Consider the following 13,344-nt stretch of genomic DNA (forward strand, 5'->3'; position numbering starts at 1 on the left):
CAGCAGCCCAGGGCTGGAAGGAGAATTCCAAAGAAAGCTCTAGTTCCTCTGAACACATGCTTTTAGTTTCAAAAAGATAAGTTAGTTAAAGTAAAATAGTTGTTAGATGATTAGCATACTTATGATAAAGGCAAACAGGAGACTCAGATTAATAAAGTAAAATACTGCAAAAAGTCATCCAGACTCAGGAGCCTCATAAACCCTAATAAGAAATCAGTTTTTAATTTAATAAAGTAATTTCAAAGTGACTTAAATCTTTAATAAGTTAAGAAAACATGTAACTACTGATGTATTTTACCTGTATTTGTAACCACTAGATATTTAAGATATTACGTATGCTTTCTGGGCTTTAGATACAGCCTGTTGGGTTATATGAAATCATCTTTTTAAAATAAAAATTGGGAACAAATTTTAATAGTGATAAGGAAACCATCACTTCAAGAGATCAAGGTTATAGGTGTGAGGTATATTTTGATAAAAGATTAAGAAAATAAAAATGTCTTATATGGTAAGATTGTCCCACAATAGCAATGAAAATGTGAGAGGAAAACTGTTGTATAAGGATTGTAAGCATTAAGCTTAAAGTGGGCGTGGCCTTCTGCCTGCTTTGTTCCTGGATTAAGTACTTCATCGGAGTACAAAATTAGTTTCCTTTGTGCCCACCACTGTACTCTCACTTTTACTAGAGCATGTGGCTTGCTGAGGGTTCCTCAAATGTTACATATTCGTGTGTGAGAGATGAAGAGAAGGCAGACGGGCTATGCAAACTCTTTCTTTTTCTGTATCCCCCGCTTTGATGTACAGCCTCATAAACCCTTCATCTTTTCTGCATGTGGGGTGTTGGTGGAATGGCCGCTTGTTGCCTAGTTCACAGCATCCTGGATGGAGATGGCAAACTTGCTGTGCAGGAACTCCTCAGTCTCATGTCTTTCTTGGTCTGCAGATCACCATGATGCCTGTGGCTGGGTGGCCTACAGGGATGAGCGCCTCTCTAGGTCAGTTACCCGGCAGCACAGAATCCATCCCCCGACTGTGAGCGTGGGGCTCAGGAGCTGCTGCTGAGTTGCCTCTGAGGCCTGACCCTCGAGCTGCGCATCTTTGCTCGACGTACCTCGTAGAGGCTTCTGAGGAAGAACGAATGTCAGCACTTGTATCCCCTTAACTGTTGAACAAACAGTTGTTCTTCTTTCCCACCAAACCGTGCCTCCGTGGTCAGGATGCCAAAGAAGGTAACTCTTAAGAGTGCTGCTAGTCTGGCATTGTGAACTGTGAACTCTGTAAGGAATCCCTAAGATTCATTTAGATCCTGGCAGACGGCGGCAGGGCCCATCCATGCCCATACTTCCGATCTTTCTTTCTAATGGAAGGGCGAATAAAAAGGGGACCGCTGAACTCAAGTTTGGACAAAACCCATAGAATAGCTGATGAGGCTTGTCCTGTATGGCCACCATACAGAGAGAAGTGTAACCTCATTTTCTGTATGAACTGTAGCTTAACCTTATAACCAAGCAATTGAGTCTCTATCAATCACAGCAATGGAATTCCAGCCAATCACAGAAATGGAGTTCGATCCAGTCACAGGCTACCAGTCACATGGTGCCCGCATGCCTCCTGCAGCCAATCAGGCTATTTCTAAACGGTTTGTGGCTCTTTGGCTGTTTAACTGACAGGGTTGCAGCTGGAGGTAGAACAGGTCAGGACCTTGTTAATGTAATCACTGTCTGCTTTCCTGTAAGGATCCCCGCCCAGGCACCAGCAGAGAACCTGTCTGTGTCCTCCATGGCTTTTGCGGGGAACTCAGAGGTGACGGGGCTGCTGGGACTTGCATGGGAAACTGAATTGCTTGACGATATAGAAGCCACAGCATCTGGGGCCTCTGGCTTCACTCTCACATTGCTAGGTTGTAGCCAGGCCTGAGAGCCCTTCAGCATCTGACATCAGGGAGATGGTGACAGCAGAGTTCAACACAAGGGAGGGGTGGAAGGGGCTGTGGGGACCAGAAAGTGGAGGAAGTTGATAGGAGAGTGCAGGAGCAATGCCCTGAAGGGACAGGGAAAGCCAAAGGGACCCTGCCAACTCAGGCTCTACACTGCCCCCTGTAGGCTCCTGGAAAGGTGCAGGCCTCTGATTTCTTTTCCTCTTTTCATCCCAAGGTGGTGGGAGGCCCAGGTCAGGGAGGAAGAGTGAGCTACATCAGCACAGGAAATGGAGTGAAGCAGTGTGCAGCTGCTGCCAGCCAGGCTGAGGCTTGAGGACTCACATCTGGACAGAGAAGACATTTTCCTCTCAGTGCGTCGGTACGCTTCAGCCACTGTAGGGGCGGGCATGCTGTTGTCACGGCAGTCAGATCCTGGACACGGCAGCTGACCTGCCTTACTTGGATGTTAGCAGGTAAGTCAGGGGAGCCTGGACCCCATCCGAGGGGCAGATGTGCACCAGCTGGGTGGAGAAAGATGGTTTGGAGGGACCAAACCCCGTGAGGCCCATGTTTTCAGGGTCAAAGCTGCAATGGCTTTGGGGTTGTAGATGAGACCTTTACCATCAGAGGGAGTTACAGAAGCCCTGAAATCCTCTGCATGCCGTGTGACAGGAAGTGACACGGGGGAAAAAAATGACCTGAAAGATTATTCAAATCATTTTGTCGTGTGTATGTGATTCTCTAATAGATATAAATGCTAACTTTTGTGCTAAAATGACATTGCTTGATTTTATTAGAAAACCCTTTTTTGTCATGGTTTAGCAAGGGAAAATCACATTGGTGACATTGCATAACAAAGAAAAGCAAAGAGAGAAAGACATCCAGATGGCTACCAGAGTGTTCCAGTCCGGCAACTCCTTTCCCTTCGTGCAATATTAACACTCACCCCCTGCCCCATTTTTCAGCTGAAGCAAAGGAAGTTTCAAAACACTAAAGTTCACCTCACTCTAGGGACCAGAGTGCACACAACCTGAAAATGCTTCTCTTTGAGTCTCTGTGACAATGAAAATGGTATGTAAAACGTTCCTGGTATCAGGTTACCACAGGAATATAAGGGAAGTGTGTGGGGTGCTTATTCCAAAGCTTCAGAAGGATCCCCAAGTTGAGGAGCACCCTGGGGTCATATGGCCGTTGCTGAGGACTGGTAAAGATCATTCAGGCGTCAATGAGCAGGTAGTGGGGAGTCCAAGTCCTGAGCCAAGGGAGCAAGTGCTTTGGCAGATCGCTGGAGCAGGTGAAGTCAGAATCAAGAGGTCCTGGTGGCCACCTTTCCTAGATGGCATGTTAGCATATGCCAGTCCTCATGTGGTGTGGCTGTTGTGGGGACATGAGCATGTCTGTAAGGGTTTCTGTGAGATCTCTGCAGACTCTGAAGTTTGTGTGCTATTTCTGTGTATTGTGGGTGTTACTGTGTTTCTGTGTTGATCAGAAGTCTCTGTGGGTTCTCAGTTTGAGCACTGCACAGTTCTCTGCATTTCTGTGGAGATCTGTGGCCAGTCTAGAGGGCTTGAGGAGAGTGACTGTGAGGGTGTCTATGAACGATAAGGGCTCTCTGAGGAGGGGTGTGTTGAAGATTGCAGGAAACTTCAGAGGTCTTTATGGAGGGTTCTGTGAAGATCTGTGGAAGAGAGGGTCTGAGGGGGAACTTTGGGGTTCTCTACATGGGGGAGGGTCTAGGGGTGACTTCAGGGGTCTCTGTGTGGGAATGTGAAGGCTGGAGGGCATGTTTAAGGGGAACTTTGGGTGGGCTCTATCGCAGTCTCTAAGGAAGAAAGTGGAAGGGCTGGGGAGATTGCTCATCAGGAGCACTGGCTGAGGACCCAGGTTTGGTTTCTGGTACTCACATCAAGTGGCCCACAGCTGCCCGTTAACTCCAGTTCCAGGGATCTGAAGGCTCCACAGACGCTGCAGGTGTGCAGTGCACATACAGACAAGCAGGCACACACATACACGTAAGTTAGGAAAACAGTGACTGGCGTCCTCACGGTGAGAGTCTCTTCTGTTCTGATGCATTCTCATGTCCATGTGGATGGGCCCTGGGACTTGAAGCCTGGCTGGAAGCTGAGGGAGGCCCAGGCTGTACCCACATTTTGGACAAGTCCCTTCCCTGTGTGAACCAACCCTGTAGGATAGCCTGGTCTCCTGCTAGTCTCATGGGAAGACAAGGGCTGGAAGCCCAGAACGACTTGCTATGTGATCCCAGGTCATGCTCTTGATGATGTCAGGTCCCCTCCTCTGCCCCAAATGCAGTGGTAGTGCCATGTGTATGTATGCAGGTCGCCAGGGTATGAGTCCCATTCAGAATTCCCAGGTCCTGCTTTCCCATCAATTAGTGACTCATCCTTTCCGGAATTAAAAGGGCAAGAGCATGCAGAGTAGTCAGCTCTGCTCTTAGGAAATAGTATTCCCTACTTGAAGGCTCTGCTTACTCTCAGCACTCTGTGATGGAGCTGAAGGGTCTCTCCAGGCTTGTGGTTGAGGCCAGGAGCAAAGGTCCCTGGGATAGTGTCAGAGATGGCCTCAACCACAAGCCTCAACAACACACTTGGGATGGTATCAGGGATGGCTCAAAGCCAGAGGTCTCATCACTAGAGTTAGTGCTGTGTCCTGTGAGGACAGAGGCTTCCTGTCCATGGCAATCATGATACACACACAGACCTGAGCAGATGGAAAAGCAGGAGACCCATGGGCAAGGTGACACACCCCTCAAATGTCACCCTGCAGCTATCACACTGCAGGGTTCAGTTTGGCATGAGGTGGGGAAGGAGGGAGGTGAAGACTGGGAAGGATGACATTCCACTATCACCCAGGCAGAGTTCAGGGGCTGCAGGGCTCAGCTTCCACGTCAGGGAGAACAGGGGTTTCTCTCTTGGGGGCTTCATTTCCCCCCAGGAGACCCAGGACACAGGAGTCTTCTAACTTTTAGCTCAAGACTACCACACCCCAACATTCTTGAACCCTGCTTGTGACATGTGAGTTACTGGGCCTGCCTTCTCGTGCCTCTGCACACCCATACCTTCGCCTGCACAAATGTAGGACAAAGCCAGAGAGGCAGGTTGACCAAAGACCCTGAGGTGGGGTCACTGGAAGATTAATGTGTCTCCACATATATAAAGGCTTTCTACATTGGTTTCTCTGATGCTGGGAGGGCAAGCCTTACGGTACAGCGATGGTTTGGGGGTGAGTGTGAGTCTCAGTGCTACTGTCATGTCTCTGTGCCCTTCACTTCTAGAAGCTTCTTCAAGGATGACCAAATGTTAGCCTTGCCTTGTGCCAAGCTCAGTGCAGATAGAAGCCAGTACGCTGAAAGCTGAAAGAGAAACAATCGAGAAGCAGTCCCCGTTCCGGGAAGAAGCAGCCATCATCACACAGAGGGTGTTCTCGCACAAGAAGAAAACCTTTTCCTTTATGAGGATGAATTTTTACTGAAAATCCTTCCTCTGCCTACATGCATGAGAAACATTGGGCTGATTGGACATGCCACCTTATTCAATGACTGCCTGATGGACATGGTAAAGGTAGCCCAGAATCTGTCCCCTGTGAGAAGAGTGTCCTGGGGACATAGACTCTCTGGGCAGCAAAGTCTGATTGCTGTCCCTCTCTGTGCTCCACCTGTTCTTCGTTGGCAGGGCATGGCACCTGGGGCTGATGTGCTGGCCGCAGCTCACATTGCACACCACTCTGCTTTCTTCTAGGTCATAGTGACTCCTGCTGGTGATGGGAGTAGCTGCCCCCAGAGGGATAGGGGTTCCTCATCTTGGCATCCTCAATATGCTGAGCCGGTGTGTCAGAGCCCATCTTTTCTATCAGGCTATCTTTAATGATTTCATGAGCATCCTACTGTTCCATGTATAGGAAGAGATTCCTCTGGACTTAGGCCTAGCTATGGACAATAGATTCAGGAACTTCATGCTGCTCAGAGAGCATTCCTTTCCCTAGACTATGTTGTTTGCATACTGCAGAACATTCCTGATCCTTCTCTTGAAATGCTGTTCTGGGGGAGACTGTCATTTCTTTGACAGGCATAGAGAGGACTTGCTCCCAACAGTGCCTGCCTATTTTCCTGACCTGAGCAAGGGCTCAGCTCACAGGCTTGGCAGGCCTTCACCCCTTCAAGCCTTTTTCTTGCCATCCTGCTCTGGGCCTCCCATGTCCACTTCTCTCAACGGTTGTGGAAATATCCTGCTAGGACTCCTTCTGAAACCTTATCTTTGGCGACCAGCTCCTGCTGCTCTTGGCTATACCTACAGCTCATTCAAGGCACAGTGGTTCACCAAAGTCTCCATGTTGCTTTTAGCCGCACTCTGGAAGATGCTCAGAGAGCGGGTTGGCTAAGGTCAGAAGCATGGCACAGCGGGAGGAGACCAGGGGACTGTACTTGAGACTATTTCATTGTGTATCTTTGTCCCTATTGTGCTTTCAGGCCCAGACACCCACATTCTAGAGGGGAGGAAGGGCTTTTACTGGTCTCTGAGAACCTGACCTCCTCAGATGCATTGATAATTCAGGCAGTGACTCTATGCTGTTGTGCAAGGTTAATTTGCACTCAGTAGTGATATCTGCTGCATCTCCAGTGACTCCATGGTTATGGTTTGGTCACTGATGACTGGAACCTTATTTCGGTCTCCATGGTGATCACACTACTTCAGCATCTTCTGAGGCCACACACCCACTCACCTGCTGTGTGTTACCCATCACCTTTGCAAGGCATGGATTTGACTGCAGGCTGCCTCTCTGGGTTCCCAGGACAGCCTTGCTCTGCCAGATTCCTGTCCAGGAGAGAGCAAGTGTGGCCCTGGCAAGGCAGGCAGTCTCCCTATGCAGTGGTATGGCCCGTGGCAGTCAGCAGATAGAGTCCTCTGAGCCCCCTGAATCCCTGCAGCAGACCAGGAAAAGAGGATTCTGCAACATGGCAGCTGGCGTTGATCTTATTACCTCTCGGACCTTTTGATGAAGTTTTTCCAGGAACGTGGCAACCTTAGCAAGAAACTCAGACAACAGAGGTGGGAAAGGCAGGCCAAGGAAGGGATGAGGCTGGAGTGTCCCTCAGCATGGGGGCCACTGGCTCCAGGGCCTGCAGGTATGGCCTCCATGTAAGCCTCACAAGATATTAGTATCTGTTCCCTGACTTAGGTGAGGCCTCAGATCAAGGAGGAACACTCCTGAGAGATATTCTCACGGGACGTCCAATCCTTCCAAGAATGCTGGATTTGTGGGTTCTTTGAGGATGCTGGACTTGGGGTAGGCATGGACAACAGCAGGCCATGACCAGCACACACACAAGGGGATCACCCTGAGTGTCCCGCCTCAACTTCTTGCCATGCTTGACTTGCAAGTTGTTCTATAGATATTTCTTGCTTGAGTCATTAGATAAGGGACTTCGGGAGTGACACTTGCCAGGCCTCACCAGGCACTCCATGAACCTTTCTTATCATCTCCAGGCCCTTTGCTGGGTGATGCTCCAATCCCAGGTAGACGTTCTGTTCCACGCCATCTCCCTCTAGTTTCTTTGTTACATCTTTTGGTTTTAGCTGTTGAGCCCTCCTCAGAGGGTTCTCCAGAGCTCATGGACCCCATCATCTGCATTCTTCTTGCTGTTTTCTCAAGCATCCGTAGACTTGTCTCTCCCTGGTATTCACACTTCCTTGTGAATCTACCCTTCCCCACATCAGGCCTGCCTGTCTGAAACAGGGGCCTTGCTGCTGTTCATGTCTGGTGCCGCTCCTGACTACCTTGCTCCTTCTTTGGTGCTCATGGAATCTGCAAGAGTGACAGAGACTGATGTGGAGGTCTGGGTGGCCTGGTTGCCCAGGAGAAGGTTGAGAGTGGGGTCACTAGATGTATCTTAATAATTCTGGAGGGAAAAATCCTACCTTTGTCCACTTCAGTCACTCCAGGAAGAACAGTTCATTTATTTGGCACCTTGTGCTGGGATAGAAGGCAGTTGTTACACAGTTTAAGCCTAATCTAGGATGTAGAAGGTCCTGGTTTCTAGCCAGAGTGTAGGCGTTTGACCTGGGTCTGAACCTTAGCCATAGGCTTTAAGTTGGGGCTGGGCCTCATTGTGCAGCAGCGTAGGGCCTGGGAGAGCAACAGAGGTTGTGGAGCCTGATGTTGAGGCGGGAAAGAATGAGAGACTGGAATGAAGCAGCTTTAGGGTGTGCAGAGGAAGAGTGCCTGGAGACCAGGCAGTAGCCAGCAGCGACTCACTGGGCAGAGAGCATATGCCACGGCAGCACTGGCTGCATTTCTGCTGCATGTGACCCTCTGAGCTCTTAGGAGTCACGGCTGCTAAGAACTGGGGAGTTGCTCTTCTGTTTTATGCTGCAGAAGGAGGTAGAGTAGACTCACCTGTGGCCCGGTGATAAGCTCTTGTGGTGGCTGGAGGAGACACAGAGGTGCAGTCTGCAGCCAGGGGCAAGTGGGATCAAGAGGCCTGGTGGGCAGAGTAGGTTAGCACCCATTGCCCTTGGGCCCATGACTGCCCTGACCTCAGACCACCCTTCCTGTCTCATGTACCGTAGTCCTCGACTTTCCCTTCAAGGTAAGGCCCGGGTCTTGGAGTCCCATCCAGATCCTGGTAAGGATTATGCAGATGCATGGTAAGTTCCTTGTATTTTGCACAGTTAATGCAGGCTCTGAGTCTCTTCTCCTGCTGGCCATCTCTACAGGCTGGAATCAGGGACTGGACAGAGGATGGGCCCACGGACTGACAGGACAGCCCAAGAAAGCATTGGCTGTGGAGCCACAGCACCAGTGTCCCGGGATACAGAGCAGTGACAGTGAATGCAAGGGTTCAGAGGGCCCATCATTTATAGGGTGCTTCCTCCACCCAACTCCGCGGCTTCCAAAGCCACTGTATGGGTGGGGGGAAAAAAGAACCATTTGAAAGAGGAATAGGTATAAGGGAACTGAAACAGTTTGTCCACAGAAGGACCTAGAGGCCCCCCTCCAAAGCCAGACAGCATGGCTCCATTCCCCCCTACATCCCTCTCTCTGAGCATCATCCATGGACACAGCTTTATTCCAGGTGTAGGACCTGAAAGGTGTCTCCAGTTGTGATTGCCTCCCTGCCAGGGTTCTGCAACTCGCATCCTCAAACACATAGCTCTCTTCACTCAGGAACGAGAGAGGAAATCACCTTTGGGGAGGAGGGCAGAACTAACTCTCATAGCTACATTTTTCTTCATACTTTTGTTCTGTTCCTGACAGACACAAAAAGGGTTGGGGCCTCACTCCTTCCCTCTTCCCTGAACAAGTGGCTGGCATTTGGTGTTTCTGAACAATTTGACTTGATATATTTACAGGACAATCTGCATGTCTTTCTTTTCCTTTTGCTCATTTGTAATGTGGATAAATAGCCCTATGTGTTTCAGAAATTTAGTCCTCATCCAATGAGCTCCAGTTTTTCCCAGATACCTCCAGTTCACCACACAGACATTCTGAGAGCTTTGGGTAGACCACATGGACCCTACCTCCCCAGTTCCCAGGAGTGAGGCTCTGTTTCCTGCAGTTTTCTCTATTGTCTCCTGATTTTGAAAGTGAAAATGTCAGTAGAAGGGAAGAGAATCTCACTCCCGGCCCCCCTTCTTAGTACTTCTCAAATTTTTCATTTTCCCAGGTGGTTGTGAGGTTCAGTCCACTCCCGAGTCAAGGATATCTCCACTGTTTCAGTAGGTGGAGCTAAGACTCAAGACTGTAGCATTTCCTCATCTCTGAAAGGTAGCTGAACCTATTATAGCCACCCCTGAGAACAGAGTCTGGCAGTGTGCAGCTCCTGTCATAGGTGGAGCACTGCCCAAGCCTGGATACATCACTGATGGTCCTACACTGAGCTGTGTGGATGGGCCATTCTGCCTCAGTCTGCTACAGCAGACCCTGTTATGTATTAGTGACAGGCGGCTTCATAACATGAAGGCCTCACCAACAGCTCATTGGACCTTTTGTGGTGGATGCTATTTGGCTCATTTAATCTATCTATAAAAATGCCTCACTGTCTCTGGTGGCTACCCAGTGTCTGCACCTCAGAGGTGTGAGGGAGGCAGCACACATCTGGAATTGCTTGATAAACAAGAGTCCAGTGTCTTGTACCCTGCTGCAGTATAATCTGCCACTCAGCAAAGCTGGCTTGAGACAGGAAGTCAGCAGCAGGAGGGAAGAGCTTTGGCTATATGACTTCCTGTATCTCATGAAACATGACTGCTGATGGTGTTACTAAGATGTGGGTAGTGTACTGAGACCTATGTGTGTGGCAAGAGGAATCATGTTCTCTACTGGAGGATCTGAACAACCGCACTGCAATTTGTATGGTCGTGGTCACTGACCCTAACTAGTGTGTCTGTTCGCAAGTCCCCTCCCTGCTTGAAAGTTGGAGGTGGTTTTACTCAGGCCCAGGCCCTGACCTAGGCAGGAGAGATAGTGCTGTAGATATGTAGAAAGATGTTTCAAAAGTGCTAAAATGGAGTAAAGCACAGGCAGGATTGTCCCTAAAATATGGTGACTCTGTGGTGGTCACAACCCAGTGACAAGTGTATTCCTGTCTCTTGCCTTGTTATGTGAACTACATGAGCAGCAAATATACTAAATTATCCAGTAAGTGTGGGACTGTCAGTCTGATTACACCCTCCTTCACGAAGCAGGAAAGAACATAAAATGTGACCTGAGTAGACGCAGTCACTGGCTTCAGCAAGCTTTCCTTAGCAAGGTAGCTACTCAGCTGCCTCCTCCCCCGGCCAAGCTATGAGCAATTCGTGTGATGCACAGCTATCCAACCAAGTTATCAGTGGCCCGGGTCCTCATTTTGCAGACCATGATGCTAGTCCTGAGAACATTATGTGGTACGGCACTAATCTGCCACATAACCCTCAGGTACCTTTCTGGCCAGTTGTACCAAAGTTTTGGAGACACATAAACTAAACACTAAGAAGCCCCACATGACTGTCCCTTATGCAAACCTGGGGTCTCTGGCAATTGCCCCAAAGACATGTCCAAGCTGCAGCCAGACAACACACTGCCAGCTGATAGGTGATAGCACTGCTGTAGTGAACAGAACGCCTCAACACCCAGGTAGTGGGCTTGTCCACCAGGAGATGGGTCAGCCAGCTCATGTCACACTGGGAGGAGTCTCTGGCCTTCCTAACTCAGTACTCTTGATCTTATGGGTCTCTTTTGTCACTGGTTATGCCCTGAGTGGGCTGAAGGAAATTCCCCAGTGTCACAGTGGTCTCCTGATCCTGCATACCACTTTGCCATCAGCTCCAGGAATGACGTATGGGCTCGACCTGTTGGCCAGTGTGTGGTATGCTCCACGACACCCCCAGCTGCTTTCACTAAGATGTCTAAGGGAAAGTGCCCGTGGTGCTGTTTTGTGAATAGTCCAGACTGACTGTGACAATTCCCTAGTAATCATTTGTTTTCAAGTCCATTTCTGGAGGCTTCTACTTTTATATTGTCCGTAGAAAGTACTGTTACAGGAGAAAAAAAAAGCATGCTCATCTCTGATGTCATAAACCTCATGTCACACTGTAGGCCCCAATCAATGTGTTGACTGATTGCATCTCTGTTTGGATGATGCTAAGTCATTGGTTTGGTTCCTGGGTCTCCAAGTGAAAAACAGTTGGTTGCTACTCTTGTTGCATGATTACTTTATGCCTTAGCAACACTTGCCTCACAGCTGCTGTAGATTCTGTTTACAATCTACACACAAATCACCTCCTGGCTGCTGTCTATCTGATACTACAACCCCTCACAAACTCAGGGAACACTGCAGAAGAGGGGTGTGTGAGATTGTAAAAGCCTATAATGAAGGGTTAGAATATGTAGATTCAGGTTAACATGGCTGCAGCCATCTTGAATCCAAATTTTCATTATGTATTGCAGAATAATCTTAGAGATTTCTGTATATTCTCCTGGAAACTACAACTAGACCCATTAGAGAGATCTGTGGAGCTCTACAATGGGACCCTTGCTCCAGGAGCGATCTCTACTCTGGTGTTAAGATAAACCAAATCCCGGTGATGGAGACCCTTTTGTGCTAACTCATGTATGCTTCCACTGACCCAAACTGTGGGCAACCAGCTGCCTCTTAGGCCCACACTTCCGTAAATCTCTCAGCAAATTATATCTTGTACAACCCTAGACCTGTCTGCTTTCCATTCTTCCATCTCATGGCCGCTTGCTGCTGCTTCTGATACCCTGGGCTGGGTTGTTCAGGGAAACATCCTCAGAAGACAAAAGAAGTCCAATCATGAGAACTGAAAGTGCTTCATCTTTAGCTAGGATCAATGATTTTCTTCAGTATCCACAGACTGCACTTAACAGAGCCCATTTTAAGACACAGTGATTCAGTTCAAAATCTTTGCGGCATACATGCTACGTGGGCCCTTCTCCACTTTGGTTCTGTGCTGAGCATTGCAAATTAGTTTAGGTCCATGTTGCAAGTTAAGTCAGCACCACATCTAGGCTCCCAGTTCCCCCCTTTCATAGCCAACATTTGATTTTCTCTCAGATTCCACTATTAAGGTCACCCACTCTGTTCCAGATTCTTGTATTCACTCAGAAGGAACACAGGAAGTTGGCTTCTATGGTCCCCACCGTGCGCCACATTTTCAGATTTCCAATGGGTTAGATCCATAACCATCAACCCTTCTATTTCTTTCATTATCATATTCAATAAATTCCAACATTGAACACTTAATCATAAATTAGGCTTTTGTGGCATGGCTTTGCCTAAGTGTAGGTAGTGTAAGTGTTAGGTTGCCCAAGACCCTGGCCAAAGGGGAACCAGCCCCTTTGGGGAAATAAAAACCGCACCTTTTTCACATCTCAGAAATCTGACCCCAAACCACAGCATCCTGTTGTCTTAATGAGCAGCGGTCACCTTGTTAAAAAAAAAAAAAAATCTGTTTACCACAGTTTGTTTGCAGCAGTTCCCTTGTCCTTTAATCCTCTCCTGCACAGCTATAAAAACTCAAACTCCCTTCGAGCAGGGCTGTTCACCCTTCTCTTGGAGACAGCCCGGCAGCCTGTACCTCAATAAAAGGCTTCATTCTCAGTGTGATTCTGGTGGTCTTGCTCCCCTGTAAACTTTACAGTGAGTGCTCTGAACATAAGATAGGCAGGACTGTGCTGTGAGTCTTGCTAGATAAGATGTGTTCATTTTCAACTTTAAAAAAATTAGAGCTTGCACCCTGCACTGATTGGGAACAGGTAAGGCCCCATCTCTGGACTGGGCAGACTAGTTCTATAGCTCCTAGGCCCCAAGAGCACATTCAGTGCCCCTCCCCATACCCCATCCTCTAGTCATTGAAGCCCCAGAGACTGGGCAGCAGATTCATCCCCCACTCCCCTCACCAAACCAACCATCC

The 13,344-nt window shown here is 48.7% G+C and overlaps 1 long non-coding RNA gene across 3 annotated transcripts; it reads left to right on the forward strand.

The window, feature by feature from the left end:
- The first annotated feature begins 1,657 nt into the window (after nucleotides 1-1,657).
- Nucleotides 1,658-12,115, forward strand: LOC131910970 (uncharacterized). 3 transcript variants are annotated; one of them, XR_009379267.1, is made up of 4 exons: nucleotides 1,658-1,693; nucleotides 2,154-2,391; nucleotides 5,211-5,496; nucleotides 11,858-12,115. It is a non-coding gene; the product is annotated as an uncharacterized LOC131910970 (long non-coding RNA). The 3 variants fall into 3 exon arrangements; XR_009379268.1 differs by having other exon boundaries at nucleotides 5,211-5,490; XR_009379269.1 differs by having other exon boundaries at nucleotides 1,693-1,803.
- The last annotated feature ends 1,229 nt before the right edge of the window (nucleotides 12,116-13,344 follow it).

The sequence above is a fragment of the Peromyscus eremicus genome, chromosome 5 (genome assembly GCF_949786415.1).
Source record: "Peromyscus eremicus chromosome 5, PerEre_H2_v1, whole genome shotgun sequence".
NCBI classification, from domain to species: Eukaryota; Metazoa; Chordata; class Mammalia; order Rodentia; family Cricetidae; genus Peromyscus; species Peromyscus eremicus.